Source organism: Zingiber officinale, chromosome 8A (genome assembly GCF_018446385.1).
Source record: "Zingiber officinale cultivar Zhangliang chromosome 8A, Zo_v1.1, whole genome shotgun sequence".
Classification (NCBI taxonomy): domain Eukaryota; kingdom Viridiplantae; phylum Streptophyta; class Magnoliopsida; order Zingiberales; family Zingiberaceae; genus Zingiber; species Zingiber officinale.
The window spans coordinates 53,834,033-53,849,516 of NC_056000.1; positions in this window are offsets into that span (position 1 = coordinate 53,834,033).

A 15,484-nucleotide genomic window follows, 5' to 3' on the forward strand; every position below is an offset into this window, starting at 1 on the left:
TCATTTTTGGAATTATAGAGGGAGAAAAAATTAATTGCTGAAAATGAGGGAGTTGATAGATCGATACTTTGGTGTAAAGCTCGCCAGGACAAATCTGGCAACATAACAAATATGGAGATAGCAGAAGTCGTTGAAAAAATTGTAAATATTTTTTTAATCTAATTTTCATATTGTCTTGCTAAATAATATTGGAATTTTTGGATTGATTTGTTACAATCTCATATTGTAGGATGATTTGTTGGAAAAGAAAGTCATAGGAGAGTTCAAATCTTCTGGGATAAATGATGTGTTAACCACTGTTTATATTTTCATTTGTACAGGTACCATTGAATCTTGACTATAATTAATGAAGATAAGAATATGATATATTTATTAGACTCTTTGAGTAACAGGAACCGAGACTAAGCTTGACAAACTATTGTGACCAAGTAAGTAGTAGATTATACTGATTTTGAATGCATTCAATTCATTATAGGTTGTAAAAATAATTTTCTATTGTTTACAATGTAGTGGGGTCAAGATATACAATGCATCAAGGGATATTTCAAAAGGAGCAGGTTTTAAACAATTGACAGTATGTATTGTGACTATGTCTTTAGACAACAATTAATAATTTTTATTATTTGGATTGTGACTTCTTGTATGACATTTTCAATTTCATTAGGGTAATCTTAAACAAAATGGTGGTGTTGAATGTAGATATTGTGTGATGCGGTACATAAAAAAGATAGTCTTGGATAAAGATCCACAATTGGAGAGAAAGGTGAATTTCTTCTTTATGAAATATTTTTTTTATAAAATATTGAGTTATTTTTTATTGATCCTCAAACTTCTATTAATGTTTCAGTTTGCAGCATCAAAAAATAAACAGTATTACAATCAATCTCAGTATGATGAAGTCAGAAGTGAATGGAGCGAATTCGTCTACTTCTATGTGGGTGACTAAGTGTAGGCCATGATATAAATTTTAGACATGTATTTAGAGATTTATGGATACAAAAGTTTTAGGGTTATGGTTAAACATGTCTTTTATGAATACACTTTTGGATTGTATTTGATACATATTTGTGATATATTTGTTTAATTTTGGTGGTAAAAAATATTGTGTTGTAATAAAATATTATAATATAAATTTTTGTCAATTAAAATTGTATTGCAGTAAAATATGCTACATTTGGGAAGTAGTTTGTATCAATTACTTCGCTACATTTGAATTTTTTTGTTGTAGTAAAATATACTCTATTACTTCTATACTACGATGAAGTAATACAATAATAAATACTTCGACTAAGTTAAATTATATGGAAGTAAAATAAAGCATTTACTGCACCAAAATTCAAAAACTGTGAAGTCGTATATATATTTTACTTCATCAAATAACGTAACTTATGAAGTAATATATCAACAATTACTTCGGTATTTTTACTGGTCTTGATGAAGTAATAAAGCTTTTTTACTTCGAAAATGGTTCGATTTTGAACCGGTTTTGAACCGGTGATAGACTTCGGTAATGTGTGCTGCAGTAAAAAATTTACCCTTTTACTTCACGTGCGTCTACTTCGGTAATTAACTACCTATTACTTCGGATAATATCCGAAGTCTATGTCGATTTTCACATAGTGGTTCCTGGTTGATCTTGGTTCTCCATAATTAACTACTTAATTATAGAACAATCATGAGTGACACATAGTAGTACATTATAATCCTTAATTAGTCGAAAAATCATAGTTGATCTTAGAATTCATTCTAAACCCTTCAGCAGCTACAATGAGTCATGTCTCATTCCTTTCACTCATCTTATACCTACTTTGTTCAGGACATGATCTATGTGTCTTGTCTCCACTAGGTTGACTACGTCACACCTAGCCCAAGTAATACTTCCTCGTTCTATAGATTCAAATTACTCATACGTGTGTACAAGAGTCTCGCACTCTTAACATGTGATGCTTTGGCTAAAGACTTAAAGTAATAATCCTAATGAGTGGTTATAGGATATACGTCTCCTCTCAAGGAGTGGTGAATCCTCTGTGGGCTATCCAAATACCTTCGAGCACTTCAACTTATACCCAATCATCCTGGATCCACACCTTAATGAGATGCTTGCTTAAGATATCAAAGTATAAGTCTCCATGACCAAGATGACTTGTATATCTCAAGTCGAAGGAAACTTGCACTCATGCTACAGTAAGAACTTCACAGACATATCTATATATATGTAGAGAACCATATGAAGTCTTACAGCGAGTCACTCTAATGAACTAGTTACCATAACCAGCATCCACGTTTAACTCTCGACATCCCAATATCTCTAGCCAGTGAGAAAACAGATGCTTAGCGGAACTAAGAAGTATAACCCGTACTAGTCTTACAAAATTAATGATGTCCGAATGCATCAATTCGACAATTAGGGAAATTTCAATATATTAATAATTGCACATGTAAAGATAATTACTAGTTATGATCTAATCATAAATTCTCTCATGCTATGAATTATAATATGGACATTCAGTATATGAGTTTAAGACAATCAAACATATAATATGCACTCAAATAGTGAATCTATATTTATCAAATAAATAAATAAATTGTAAGGTGATTGCCTTAGGACATCCCTCAAATTTTAACAATCAATATAGGAGTTGTTAATATTTCATAGGTCCAGGAGTCTTTTTATAGCCCCTGAAAAACTCTATCTGTAGCTTGAAGGTTCCTCCAAGATGGTCCAAGGTGTCTTCCATTAGATGAGTTGTATCCATTGAGGATAAAACTTTATCCAAAACGAACGACTATCGGAAAGCGCCTTCAAAGGCTGGAAGGTACTTTTGTATTGTTTATCGAAGGAACCTTCCAACCATGGAAGGCACCTTCTATAAGGTAGATCAACTCTCATACGTTGATCTCTTCTTGGGTGATGCTTCGACTAACTGGAGTTGAGCTCACCCGAACCCAACTTCGACCTTCTCTTTGAGCAGCCTTCCTCCCTGGCCTCTCGTCCCTCAGACCGCCATGTGTGTTCTTCACGTCCGCCGATGTACTCTTCTGCAGCACCTCGTCCTTCAAACGCACCGAGCTCGTCGACTCCCTTCCCATGCTATCCTTCTCGCTAGTTGTGTCTTCCGCTCAACTTCTTGTGTTCCTAAGCTCTTGCACACTTAGACACAAGGATTAAACATAACAAGACCTAACTTAACTTGATTGATCAAATTAAAACTATCACTGGATACTTACAATCTCTTTATTTTTGATGTGCATCAACCTAAGTTAAGGTTAGGCTAAAAAAAAAAAACAGAATGCAATAACATAGGTAAAGTAGATAACAAATTGCTTACAAAATAACTAAATCCAAAATTTCCTAACTCCCCCTTACCTTATACCTATTTCTCCTCCTTTGATCACATAAAAAAATAGGGAAATATACAATAAAGTGTTTAAACAAATTTGAACAAATTTCTAGGGGTATATTACAAACATTACTAGTAGACTAATATTTTTCAGAAATAATTTTCAAACATATTCTATTTTTAATAATTAAGCTTCCATTTCAAAAAATCTTGAAAATATTTGTTGAATCTAAACAGAATAAGTTGTATCAGTAGAAAAATTTACATGGAGAAATACTTTGTATTTGGAAAGAAATAAATTATTTCAGTGCATAAATTAATTTTCGAAGATAAATCTTAAAATATATTTGTTCAATTCTAAATATTCTACTATTTTTCCTGGATGTGTAAAAGACATTGTTGAATGGCAAAAATAAAATAAAATTTTCGAAATTTTAATTTTCTTGAATTTTTTAATATTAACAATTGCCTTTTCAGAAAAAAAATTGTAATAATTCAGATATTATTTGAAAAAAAATTGAAAATATTTGTAAGGATAGAGAATATCATGTTTCATCACAAAAAAATAAAATTTTTTAAAAATAAATCTGAAATTATTTTTAATTTTCAATATACCATTTTCCTGAATAAATTTATAGAAAATAACTTAACGGAAAAAAAAATTCAAATATTTTTCTTTTAACCGATAATATTATATTTTATCACAGAAAATTAAGATTTTCAAATTTTAATTTGAAAAATCATTTTAAGTTTTAAAGTATACGTTTTGTTAATAATTTTATTAAAAAACTCAACAATCATAAAAAATTTTGGTTTGTAGATTAAATCATTAGATAATATAGGAAAAAATTTTAACTCAAAATAATAACAAAAAAATATTTTTCTAATTGAGACCATTTCTATAAAAATTTGAAATTTAATCTAAAAAAGGTTTTGGAACACAATATAGGTTCCTGCATACTGGATTTATTAAAAATTTTGGAGGTACATAATTTCTAGGGACTTTCCTGATCTATCCCTGGTAATTTCTAATGAACCAATTGATTCTACCATCATTTCTTAATTTTGATTTTCAATAACTATTCGAATTCAAACATGCATAGTCATTCTCTAGTTTTACTATTTGTACTTTTAATTTATCATTTTCTATTCTTAGATTATCATACATCATTATGGGGCATGAATTAGCTAAGGTTAGTTTTATCTTAGCATTTTCTCTTTATAGTTTTACTAAATCCTTGGAGAGTACCTTAATAAATTGAAATGACTTTTTAGGAGGTAAGGTACATACCTTACTTACCTCATGTTCTGATGCTCCCCCTTCATCACAACTTTCTTCTGAAGATCCTCCCCCTTCATCAATGCTCATCTCTGAACTGCTTTCATCTTTTTCATGGTGATCGGTTAGTAGTGCTAGTTCAGTATAGGCCTCTTTCATCTCTGAACTGCTTTCATCCCATGTTGCCTTTAAATTCTTAAGCTTCAATCTTGTTGGTCTTTTACTTTTGTCTTTCTCCTTTTTCAGTTTGGGGTAGTTGTCCTTGATGTGTCCTTCTTCTTGGCAATTATAGCATTGAATCTTCCTTTTGCTCTGAAAGTCCTTTTTCGTATGTGACTTGAATTTATTAGCTTTACCAATAATATTACCAATAATTTAGTAGCTTTACCAATAAATCTATTAAATTTCCTTACCAATAATGTTACTTCATCTACGTCGATGGATGCTTCGGAGTCTGAATTTGGTTCGCCCTTCTGGGCTTGCAGTGCTAGCCTCTGACTTGGTCCCTTTCTTTGTCCTGCACACCAAGACTCATGCAATTCAAAAGTGAAAAAAAGATTTTCTAATGTACTTACCTCGAGATCTTTGGAGATATAGTAGGAGTCTATTATATATGTCCATTCTGGTGTTCTTGGGAATGCATTTAAAGCATACCTTTGCGCGCCCTGATTAGTTACCGTTTCTCCGAGATTCATTAATCTGATGATCAACTCCTTGATTCTTCCATGTAAAAGGGCAATCGATTTGCCTTCTACCATCCGGATGTTCCTAATTTGGTTCCAGAGCAGGTCCCATCTCACGAGCTTTACTTTTAACATTCCTTCATGTAGCTCCAAGAACTTCTCCCAAAGTTCCTTTACTGATTTGTACGTGCCAATTTTGCTGACTTCCTACGGAGGTAGCAGATGGAATTCGACTCATCCATTAGCTACGAAGTTTGCTTGTTCTTTCTTTGTCCATGAACACTCCTTTTTCTCAGCTCCTTATTGGTCCATGGGGCTACAAAAACATATTTCATAATTAAGAGAATTTCAAAATCTATTTTAAAAAAAACCTCCATCTGACATTTTCATTGCGGGAAGTCTCCCTCGAACTTCGACGGATAAATCATCGGTTTAGCCATCGTCTTTGTACTTCAGTCGACGCTTAGTTGTTCTGAAGTGGTTGGGCTCTGATACCACTTGCTGGAGCAGGTGGACCAGTCAAGAGGGGGTGAATTGCCTATATAATAAGAATTAACCTTTTGTGACCTTCCAACTTAGATTAGTAGCACAATTATAACAAAAGAAATTGAACAACTAAGAATAAAAGAGGCTAAGAAATTACTTGGTTACATCCTAAGTAGTTGTTAATCCAAGAAAAATGAAAGCACTAAAAAAGTCTCCTTCGTTAAAGGCGGAGAAGTCTCTTACACTCTTTGAATGCTCAGAAATAAGTTAGGAAATCAATACAGGGGTTATTGAATATTTCCTAGATCCAGAGATCATTTTATAGCCACTGGAAAATTCTATCCGCAGCTTGAAGGCGTCTCCTGTTGGTTGCTACTCGGAAAACCTAGAGGTTCCACTGTACAAAAATTTTGTACAAAGGTCTGAACCTTTTCCTAGCTACCATGTGTTCTTTTAAATTAAATTTTGGATCGCCTGCGGAACTTAACACTTTTGATCCAAAACTTAATCTATATGTTCTTTTAGGTTTAGACTTGGATCTCCTGCGGTACTTAACACGTTTGACCCAAATCACCTTAAGTTATTAATTCCATTAAACATTAATTTCCATAATTGGTTCCCAGTACTGACGTGGCGAGGCACATGACCTTCTTGGATATGGGAGCAACCACCACCGACTAGACAAAACCTTTTATGGAAAGCTAATATTTAATTTCCTAAAATAACTTTAGGTTAACCGAAAAGAACAATCAAATCACAAGGAAAAGAAAAACAAAAGAACACTATATCGAAAACAAATTCCAAACACTAGAATCGTAAGCCTCTTGTATTTGGTATTATTTCCATAAATAACTAGCATGATGCGGAAAGAAAAATTACTAGTTATACCTTTTAGAAAGACCTCTTGATCTTCTACCGTATTCCTCTTCTAACCTCGGACATTATGTGGGCAACGATCTTCCGAGATGAGAACCACCAAGTACCTTCTTCTTCCTTGCAAGTTTCGGCCATCAAAACATCTTCTAGGATGAAGAGGTTCGGCCACCACCACCATGCTCCAAGGGATGCTAGAAACGAGGCTTGCTTTCTCTCCTTCTTCTCCTTCCTTGATCCGGCCACTAACAAAAGCTCCACCAAGAGATAAGTTTCGGCCAACAAGAGGAGAGGAGAGAAATAGGGCCGGCCACACCAAAGAAGAAAAGAGAGGAAGAAAAAGAATAGAGTTGTTAACCATGAAGCCTCCTCTATCCCCTCTTTTATAATCCTTGGTCATGACAAATAAGGAAAAATTAATAAAACCTTCCTTAATTCTTTTGCCATGAAAAAGAAAAATTAATTAATTAAAAATTAATTTCCTTTTTCCAACTTATTTGGCCAGCCACCTACAATCCACAAATCAAGGAAAGTTTTAATTAAAACAAAAATTAAAACTTCCTAATTTGTTTCTAGAAATTTATAAAAATTTCTCCAATAATTTTATCCCTTTCATGATTGGTTAATAAAAAGGAAATTTTATAAATTAAAATTTTTCTTTTAAACATGTGGATAAAAAGAAAGTTATCTCTAAAAATTAAAATCTCTTTTAATCTACAAATAAGGAAAGATATCAAATCTTTTCTTGATCTTTTGTAGAAACTTATAAAAGAGAATATTTAATTTTAAACTCTCTTTTAAATCATGAACATGATTAAAAAGGAAAGTTTTCTTAAAATTTAAAATCCACCTTTAATCAACAAACAAGGAAAGATTTCAAATTTTAAACTCTCTTTTAAACATGTAGATGATTTACAAATAAGGAAAGTTTTTACCAAAAATTAAAACCATCCTTTTAAACTACAAATAAGGAAAGAGATTAATCTCTTCTCTTAATCTTTTGTAGAAAGTTATAAAAGGACATTTTTAATTTTTAAACTTTCTTTTAAAATCATGATATCCACATAAGAAATAATTTTAATAAAAATCCTTTTTAATATTCTAGTGGCCGGCCACCTAAGCTTGGGACCCAAGCTTTGGCCGGCCACCAACTTGGCTCATCCATTTGGTCTTGGTCGGCCCTAGCTTGGCCGGCCCCATTGGATGGGTAAGAAGGTGGGTATGCGGTGGGTATAAATCTCTATATACTAGAGGCTACGATAGGGACCGAAAGGAGGAATTGGTTTTGGTCTCCCGATGAAATTAAGCATCCCGTGTTCGCCCCGAACACACAACTTAATTTCATCAATAATAATTCATTCCACTAAAGAACTATTATTGAACTACCGCACCAATCCCAAATTACATTTTGGGCTCCTTCTTATTATGAGTGTGTTAGTCTCCCTGTGTTTAAGATAACAAATGTCCACTAATTAAGTAAGTTACTGACAACTCACTTAATTAATATCTAGCTCCAAAAGTAGTACCACTCAACTTCATTGTCATGTCGGACTATGTCCACCTGCAGGGTTTAACATGACAATCCTTATGAGCTCCTCTTGGGGACATTCTCAACCTAGATCACTAGGACACAGTTTCCTTCTATAATCAACAACACACACTATAAGTGATATCATTTCCCAACTTATCGGGCTTATTGATTCATCGAACTAAATCTCACCCATTGATAAATTAAAGAAATAAATATCAAATATATGTGCTTGTTATTATATTAGGATTAAGAGCACACACTTCCATAATAACTGAGGTCTTTATTTCTTTATAAAGTCAGTATAAAAGAAACGACCTCTAATGGTCCTACTCAATACACTCTAAGTGTACTAGTGTAATTATATAGTTAAGATAAACTAATACCTAATTACACTACGACCTTCCAATGGTTTGTTCCTTTCCATTATGGTCGTGAGCTACTGTTTATAATTTATAAGGTACTGATAACATGATCCTCTGTGTGTGACACCACACACCATGTTATCTACAATATAAATTAATTGAACAACTTCATTTATCATAAATGTAGACATTTGACCAATGTGATTCTTATTTCTAGATAAATGTTCATACCAAAAGCTAGGCTTTTAGTATACACTCTAACATCTCCAAGATGGTTCAAGGCGCCTTCCATCAAATGAGTTTTATCCGTTGAGGATAAAACTCTATCCGCGACCAATGACTATTGGAAGGCGCCTTCAAAGGCTGAAAGGTGCTTTCATACTATTCATCTAAGCTACCTTCCAGCCATGGAATGCGCCTTCTATAAGGCAGATCAACTCCCATACGCTGATCTCTTCTTGGGTGATGCTCCAACTAATCAGAGTTGAGCTCACCCGAACCCAACTCCGACCTTCTCTTCGAGCAGCCTTTCTCCCCAGCCTCTCATCTCTTGGACCATCATGCACGTTCTTCACGTCCACCGATGTACTCTTTCGCTGCACCTCATCCTTTGAATGCACCAAGCCCATCGACTTCCTTCCTGTACCATCCTTCTCGCTAACTGTATCTTCCTCTCGACTTCTTATGTTCCTAAGCTCTTGCATACTTAGACATAAGGATCAAACACAACAGGACCTAACTTAATTTGATTGACCACATCAAAACTATCATAAGGTACTTACATAACCAACTCAACCCTGCCCCAGAGACTTAAATAAGAGCTTAATGGACTTAAAGGCAAGAAACCTAGATTGAGGGGGTGATTGGAATATTTGACATTAGGAACCTCAATTAAGAAAGCGCTTGATGAATTTAAGATTGAGAAGGGCATGAAGTCCTTAAGACATTGAGCCTTGTATTGTGATTATGTGGATGTAATCTTGAGTTTCTTTTTAAGCATGTAAAATGTATAGATGTGTGATTGCCGAAGTAGTAAATATCTAGGGCTTGGTTGTTAAAGCCTTGTAACTTTGGGATGTACTCTAGTCATGCTTGCTAACTCAAGTTCTGCACCTTTCAATGAATTTATAAATATTAAATTGAAATAAGGGACTACCCAAGCATGTCTTTCAGTTGTCAGAAATAGAGTTTCTAATCAATTGGACACATGTCAGCCTACTTGGTAAGGTATGTCAATTGGATGAATACCGTTGAGATTACATCGCAATAATAGTGAAGATTGTAAAAGAGAAATCGTAGAAGAAGAATTGAGAGAGGAGAGAAGACAAAAAGATTTAACATGGTTTAGAGATGTGCATACTCCACATATGAGCAAGACAACTTCAATTAGATTTTTCTATATTTTAGTGTTACAATTATCTCATATTTATATAGCTCAATCCATACTTGGTATTTTGGACAAAAAAAACTAAGTCTTGCCAAAATCCTATTATTTATGGTGCCTTCAGCATGGGGCACGGTCAAGTCATGCCCCTAGGCATGCCATTGCAAAGGGCATGCCCATGCTAGACGACATAGCTAGGTCATGCCCGGTGGCATGGCTAGATCATGCCCGACTACACAGCCGTGTGACGATGTACTTTAGTGTGGTGTCCCAACCATCAGAATCTAATATACCCCAACCGTGCTATCGAGCATGGTCGTGTTAGCTTCTGAGTATATGAGTTGTCTTTTCAACAATTTCTACCTTTACAAATATTCACCCCTTCGGAGAAACACGACCTTCTGAGAAGAACTCCATATGGAACGTCGAGTTTGAACTGCCTCCCTTTAACAACTAGAGATATAAATCAAGTTCAAGCAATGATTGAACTTCTTTGTAGTAACTAGTTTTATCAACATATCTGCAACATTTTCAGAAATGTGGGCCTTCTCAAGTAGTATTTTCTCAGAAGATATCAACTATCTGATCTTGTTGAATCTCACATCAATATGTTTGGTCTTTATATGATACGCTTGATTCTTTGTCAAATATATAACACTCTCACTATCACAATACAACTTGACTCTATCTTGTTGAGCATCCAGTTTTCTGACTAACCATGTAAGCCATAATGCTTCTTTTGCTACTTCAACTACTATAATCCACAATACTTCCTTTTCTACTTCAGCTACTGTAACTCATGAAAATCACCCAAGTTGTCGTTGATGAATTTTGTTTGTTTCTTGTGAAATAAGAAAAGAAGCATCACTTCAATTCATATAGATGGGTACCCGATCAGGTTTCGAGTAGGAAAAATTCTACCGAGCCATACCTGACAACAACAAATTACTTGAACCTAACTTTTTAAAATAATTACTCGACCCATCAGAGTAATACCCGATCGAATCAGGTCAGGTTTTAAATACCCAAATCTAAATTTTCACCACTAACTATGGGTTGTATTATCTACTTCGAACAAATAGGTCATCATGTCATAGTAAACATATACCCTGTAGTAGACATTCTGTCATCAATACCCTCTGCATTGTCTGCATCTATATATCCTATAACTGAATGATCACCTTGTTGTCTGTTGAACATAATGTCATAATATATAGTATTCCTCAAGTATTTAAAAATCCACTTGATTGCATCCCAATGTTATCGATCAGAATTTGAAAGAAACTTGTTCATCATACTAACAGCTTGCACCAAATCAGATCTTGTGCAAACTATGACATACATCAGACAATCAACTACACTAGCATATAGAACCTTTAACATGTCTTGGATCTCCTCATCTATCCTTGGGAATAATGCAAGAGATAATTTGAAATGATGAACTAGTTAAAAGTGTACTTACAAACTTCACATTACCCATGTTGAATATGTTCAATACCTTCATAATGTAACTCCATTCAGATAGGCATAATCTCTTAGAGATTCTGCTTCTATGTATCTTGATCCTAAGAATCTTTTTCGTCACACTCAAATCTTTCGTGTCAAATTCCTTACTTAATAGATTTAACTTGTTGACATCTTTCATACTCTTCGCAACAATCATCATATCATTCACATATAGTAACAAGAAGATAAATGAATCATTGTCAAGACTCTTCATATAAATGCATCGGTCATATTCACATCTTCTATATCCATTCTGAATCATTTATGAGTCAAAACGTGTGTTCCACTTGTATAATCATTTGCATATGAGAGGAGGGTGAATCACATAAAATTTAAATTTTTTTTTTTTCAGTTTTAAAATCACTTATCTAAAATCGAGTGTGTAACGAAAGAAAATAGAGTAAGAAAAAACATAATAGCAGCACACAATCGGTTACTTGGTAGGCTCATGCTCCCTTGGGGCATTTCTGTTCGACAATCCACTAAAATTCTCTTTCGAAGAAACTTCGGACATAGATGTCGAATACAAGGATGAGGAAACTATAACAATTTATACTTTCCTTTATAAAAATAATAATAATTTAACAATTAAATTTTTACTGACACTAGGAGCTCAATGTCATTATGGTTCTTATTGTAGAAGCTTACTCGAGCATAAATTCGACGTAATAGCAATTATAAGGAGATGATATAGTAGAGTCGAGTTGAAGCTTGTAATAGAATGGATAATCAGAGTTGTAGGTAGGGGTGAGTAAAAGTTCAGTTAAACCGAATAAATCGACTGAACCGATCGAAATTAAAAGTATGGTTTGGTTAATTAAAAAATTTAATTTTTTCCCTTAAAATATCGAGTACATCAATTTAATTGATTCGACTTCAGTTTTGAAAATCAAAATTTAGTTAAATCGATTAAATCAATATTATAAGTGTCCAATTGATCAATTAGTGATAGTTCCTTCGCCACGACAAACCACGAATGGAGGCATTCCCCCCAATCAATTGGGGGCATTCCCTAATATGTCCCAAATCTATTGGGGCTAGTTCTTTCTCGATTCCTTCATGACAAATTCATTCCCAATCGATTGTGATGCCGGAATCGATTACCTAATCTATTCTGAATCAAAAAAATTTGGTTATTTCGATCGAAAATCAAATTAATCGATGTTTTATCGGTTCGGTAGGTTTAGTTTTCTTTTTTTTTTTGAAAAGTTTAGTTGGTTCGAAACAAGTTCGATTTGTTTGATTATTGGTTTAATCAGTTTGGTTTCAACTGATTACACAACCCTAGCTGTGGCCAAAGACTTTTCTTATAAGGCATTGGGGAGGGGGTGCATTAGTTCATTCGGGGCACCTCCATGCATGCTCATATGATCTGAAACTCGACATTTATCCTCTTCAGGACGCATCCAATGGAGCTAAGACACCTCCAATGCGTCGAAGCTCATCCTTCATGCTTATCACCTTCGGGTTGCCTCTACTCATCTGAGGCACCTCCACTACTTTCTCTTCAGGGCGCCCTCCTTCACTTGAGGTGCCTCTAGTCATTTGAGGCGCCTCTAATCATCTCAAGTGTCTCTAATGAATTTTCTTGCATTTGTTAACTTAAAAATAATATATCCCTGCAACACATAGTTAGAAGCACAAATGCATGAAAATGTATTATGTTTGTGAATTAGATTCTATCTAACCAAGACCAGGATTTAGTCTTAGTCTCAACTTAATTTCTAGGTTAGATCTAAGTTGGACCAACGTCTGTAGTCCCACTATGACTCATTCTCACTAGAACTCTCTATTAGAATTTGATGGATATCCTAAGACAATCGCCTTATGGTTTACTATTTATTGGATAAATATAGATTCACTTTTTGAATGCATATTATATGCTTGAAGGTCTTAAACTCATTTACTGAATGTCTGCAATACAATTCATAGCATAAGAGAATTTATGATTGGATCACAACTTGTGATTATCTTTACATGCGTAATTATGAACGTATTGAAATTTTCTTAGTCGTCGAATTGATGCATTCAGACATTACTAATTCTATAAGACTAGTACAGGTTATACTCCTTGGTTCGGTCAAGCAGCTATTTTCTCACTAGCTGAAGACATTGGGATGTTGAGAATTAAACGTGGATGCTAGTTAGGGTAACTAGTTCATTGGAGTGATTTGCTGTAAGACTTCATATGGTTATCTGCATATATGGATATGTTTGTGAAGCTCTTACTGCAGCTTGAGTGCAAGTTTCCTTCGACTTGAGGTATACAAGTCATCTTGGTCATGGAGACTTATAATTTGACATCTTAAGCAAGCATCTCATTAAGCAAACAATTTTAGAAAGTAGAACAAATCCAAGTCTATAAAGGATGTTTATCAAACAGACTAGAATAAACTGTCTATAGATAGGATGTCAGACATATACAAAGCATAGAGAAATATAAGGACTAATCAAGTCGGAGCATCGTCAGTAGGTGGTGGTAATGGTCGCTCAGGGCCCTGGAGAGTCTGAAGAATCTGGTCAAGTCTGGAAGTCACGTCATCCTGGAGAGCACTCATCTCTCCCCGGAGTGTGCTGAAGCCATCCGAGACTGACTCTGTAAATGCGTGGAGGACTCCTTGAGATGAGTGAGGCGATCCTCGATGGACAGTGAAGTCGAGGGTTGGGTCGAAGTCGAGGGCCGGGTCGAGGTCGAGGGTTGTGCCGGAGGAGGATCCTCAAAGAGATCTGCCTCTGTAAACTCTGACCACTCCTCTCCCTCGGCAGGAGTATAAAAATCATCTCCTACTGGAGCAGCTGTCTATGGCCCACCTCTCTAGGCTAGGATCCCCTGAGCGATAATATCTACATGCATTAGGGCTAATTGACGCTGTCCGAACTCATTGTAAGGACTAAAGGAAGTAACCCTCCCCTTGACCCGCCAAGACTTTCTGCATAGGGTTACCGCCCCCTAGGGTTTTCCACTTGCCTAACCGCTGCTAAGACTTTTGCCTAAGTACTACTTATGACTTTCCTGCAAGCTCCATGAACCTTGTTAGATAACAACATAACCTTAACTTTGAATTCCTTTGCCATTATCAAAACAACAGTTCGATCGTCGGATACTTCCCGCACCAACAATCTCCCCCTTTTTTATTATGGCAACTGAGATTCAAAGTTAAGTGAAATAGATGCATAAATAATTTTCAAAGTTTAAGCAAGTTAAAAAAAATTTAAATGCAAACATAGTTAAGCTAAAACTAACTTAAACATTGTAAGGCTCTCTTTATAAATTTTATTTTTGAATTTTCCTACTTTGAATTTCCCTACTCTCCCCCTTTGCTATTTATAAAAAATGAGCAAGTTTGAATAATTCTAACTTTTCAAACAGATTTTATAGTTAGAAAAATAGAGAATTAAATAAACATTAGACTTTAAAGAGGGATAAAGATACTTTGATAACACTTAGCTTTTTGAAATTAATTGTAGAATTCTTAGTTAAGTGAAATAAGGGTCTAAAGAGATATATTTTTTTCAACTGAGTTTAAAAGACTAATAAAATGTTGACTTTGAAAGATAATGTTAGCCAATTTTTGAAACTTAGTTGAACTCTTTGAAAAATATGTTATAAAATTTGGAAAACATATTGAGGCATATTTCAGGTAAGTTGAAATACTTTGAAAGTTTTAGCTAAATTGGGAAAATCTGTTTAGAAGAATACTTAGCGAAATTTTGAAAATCTATTAAGAGATACTTAGTAAATTTTTTAAAAGCTATTGAAAGACTTAAATGAATTTGAAAGGTTTTGTTGGTAAATATTTTCTTAATTTTGAAAAAGCTTTTTGAACAAGAATTTTGAAAGAGAGAAAATTAAAAAAGGCTAAGGTCATTTAACAAAATATTTAACCGAATAAAGAATTCCAAGATACTTAAAGGCAAAGGAGGATTAGTAAGCTTAAAATCTTAATGTCCAAGCATGTGCTGAGTTAAAGAGATTGCAAATTAATTAATTTCTTTTAGTAAGGTATCAGAGCCCTAATGTCTAAGCACGAACAAAAAA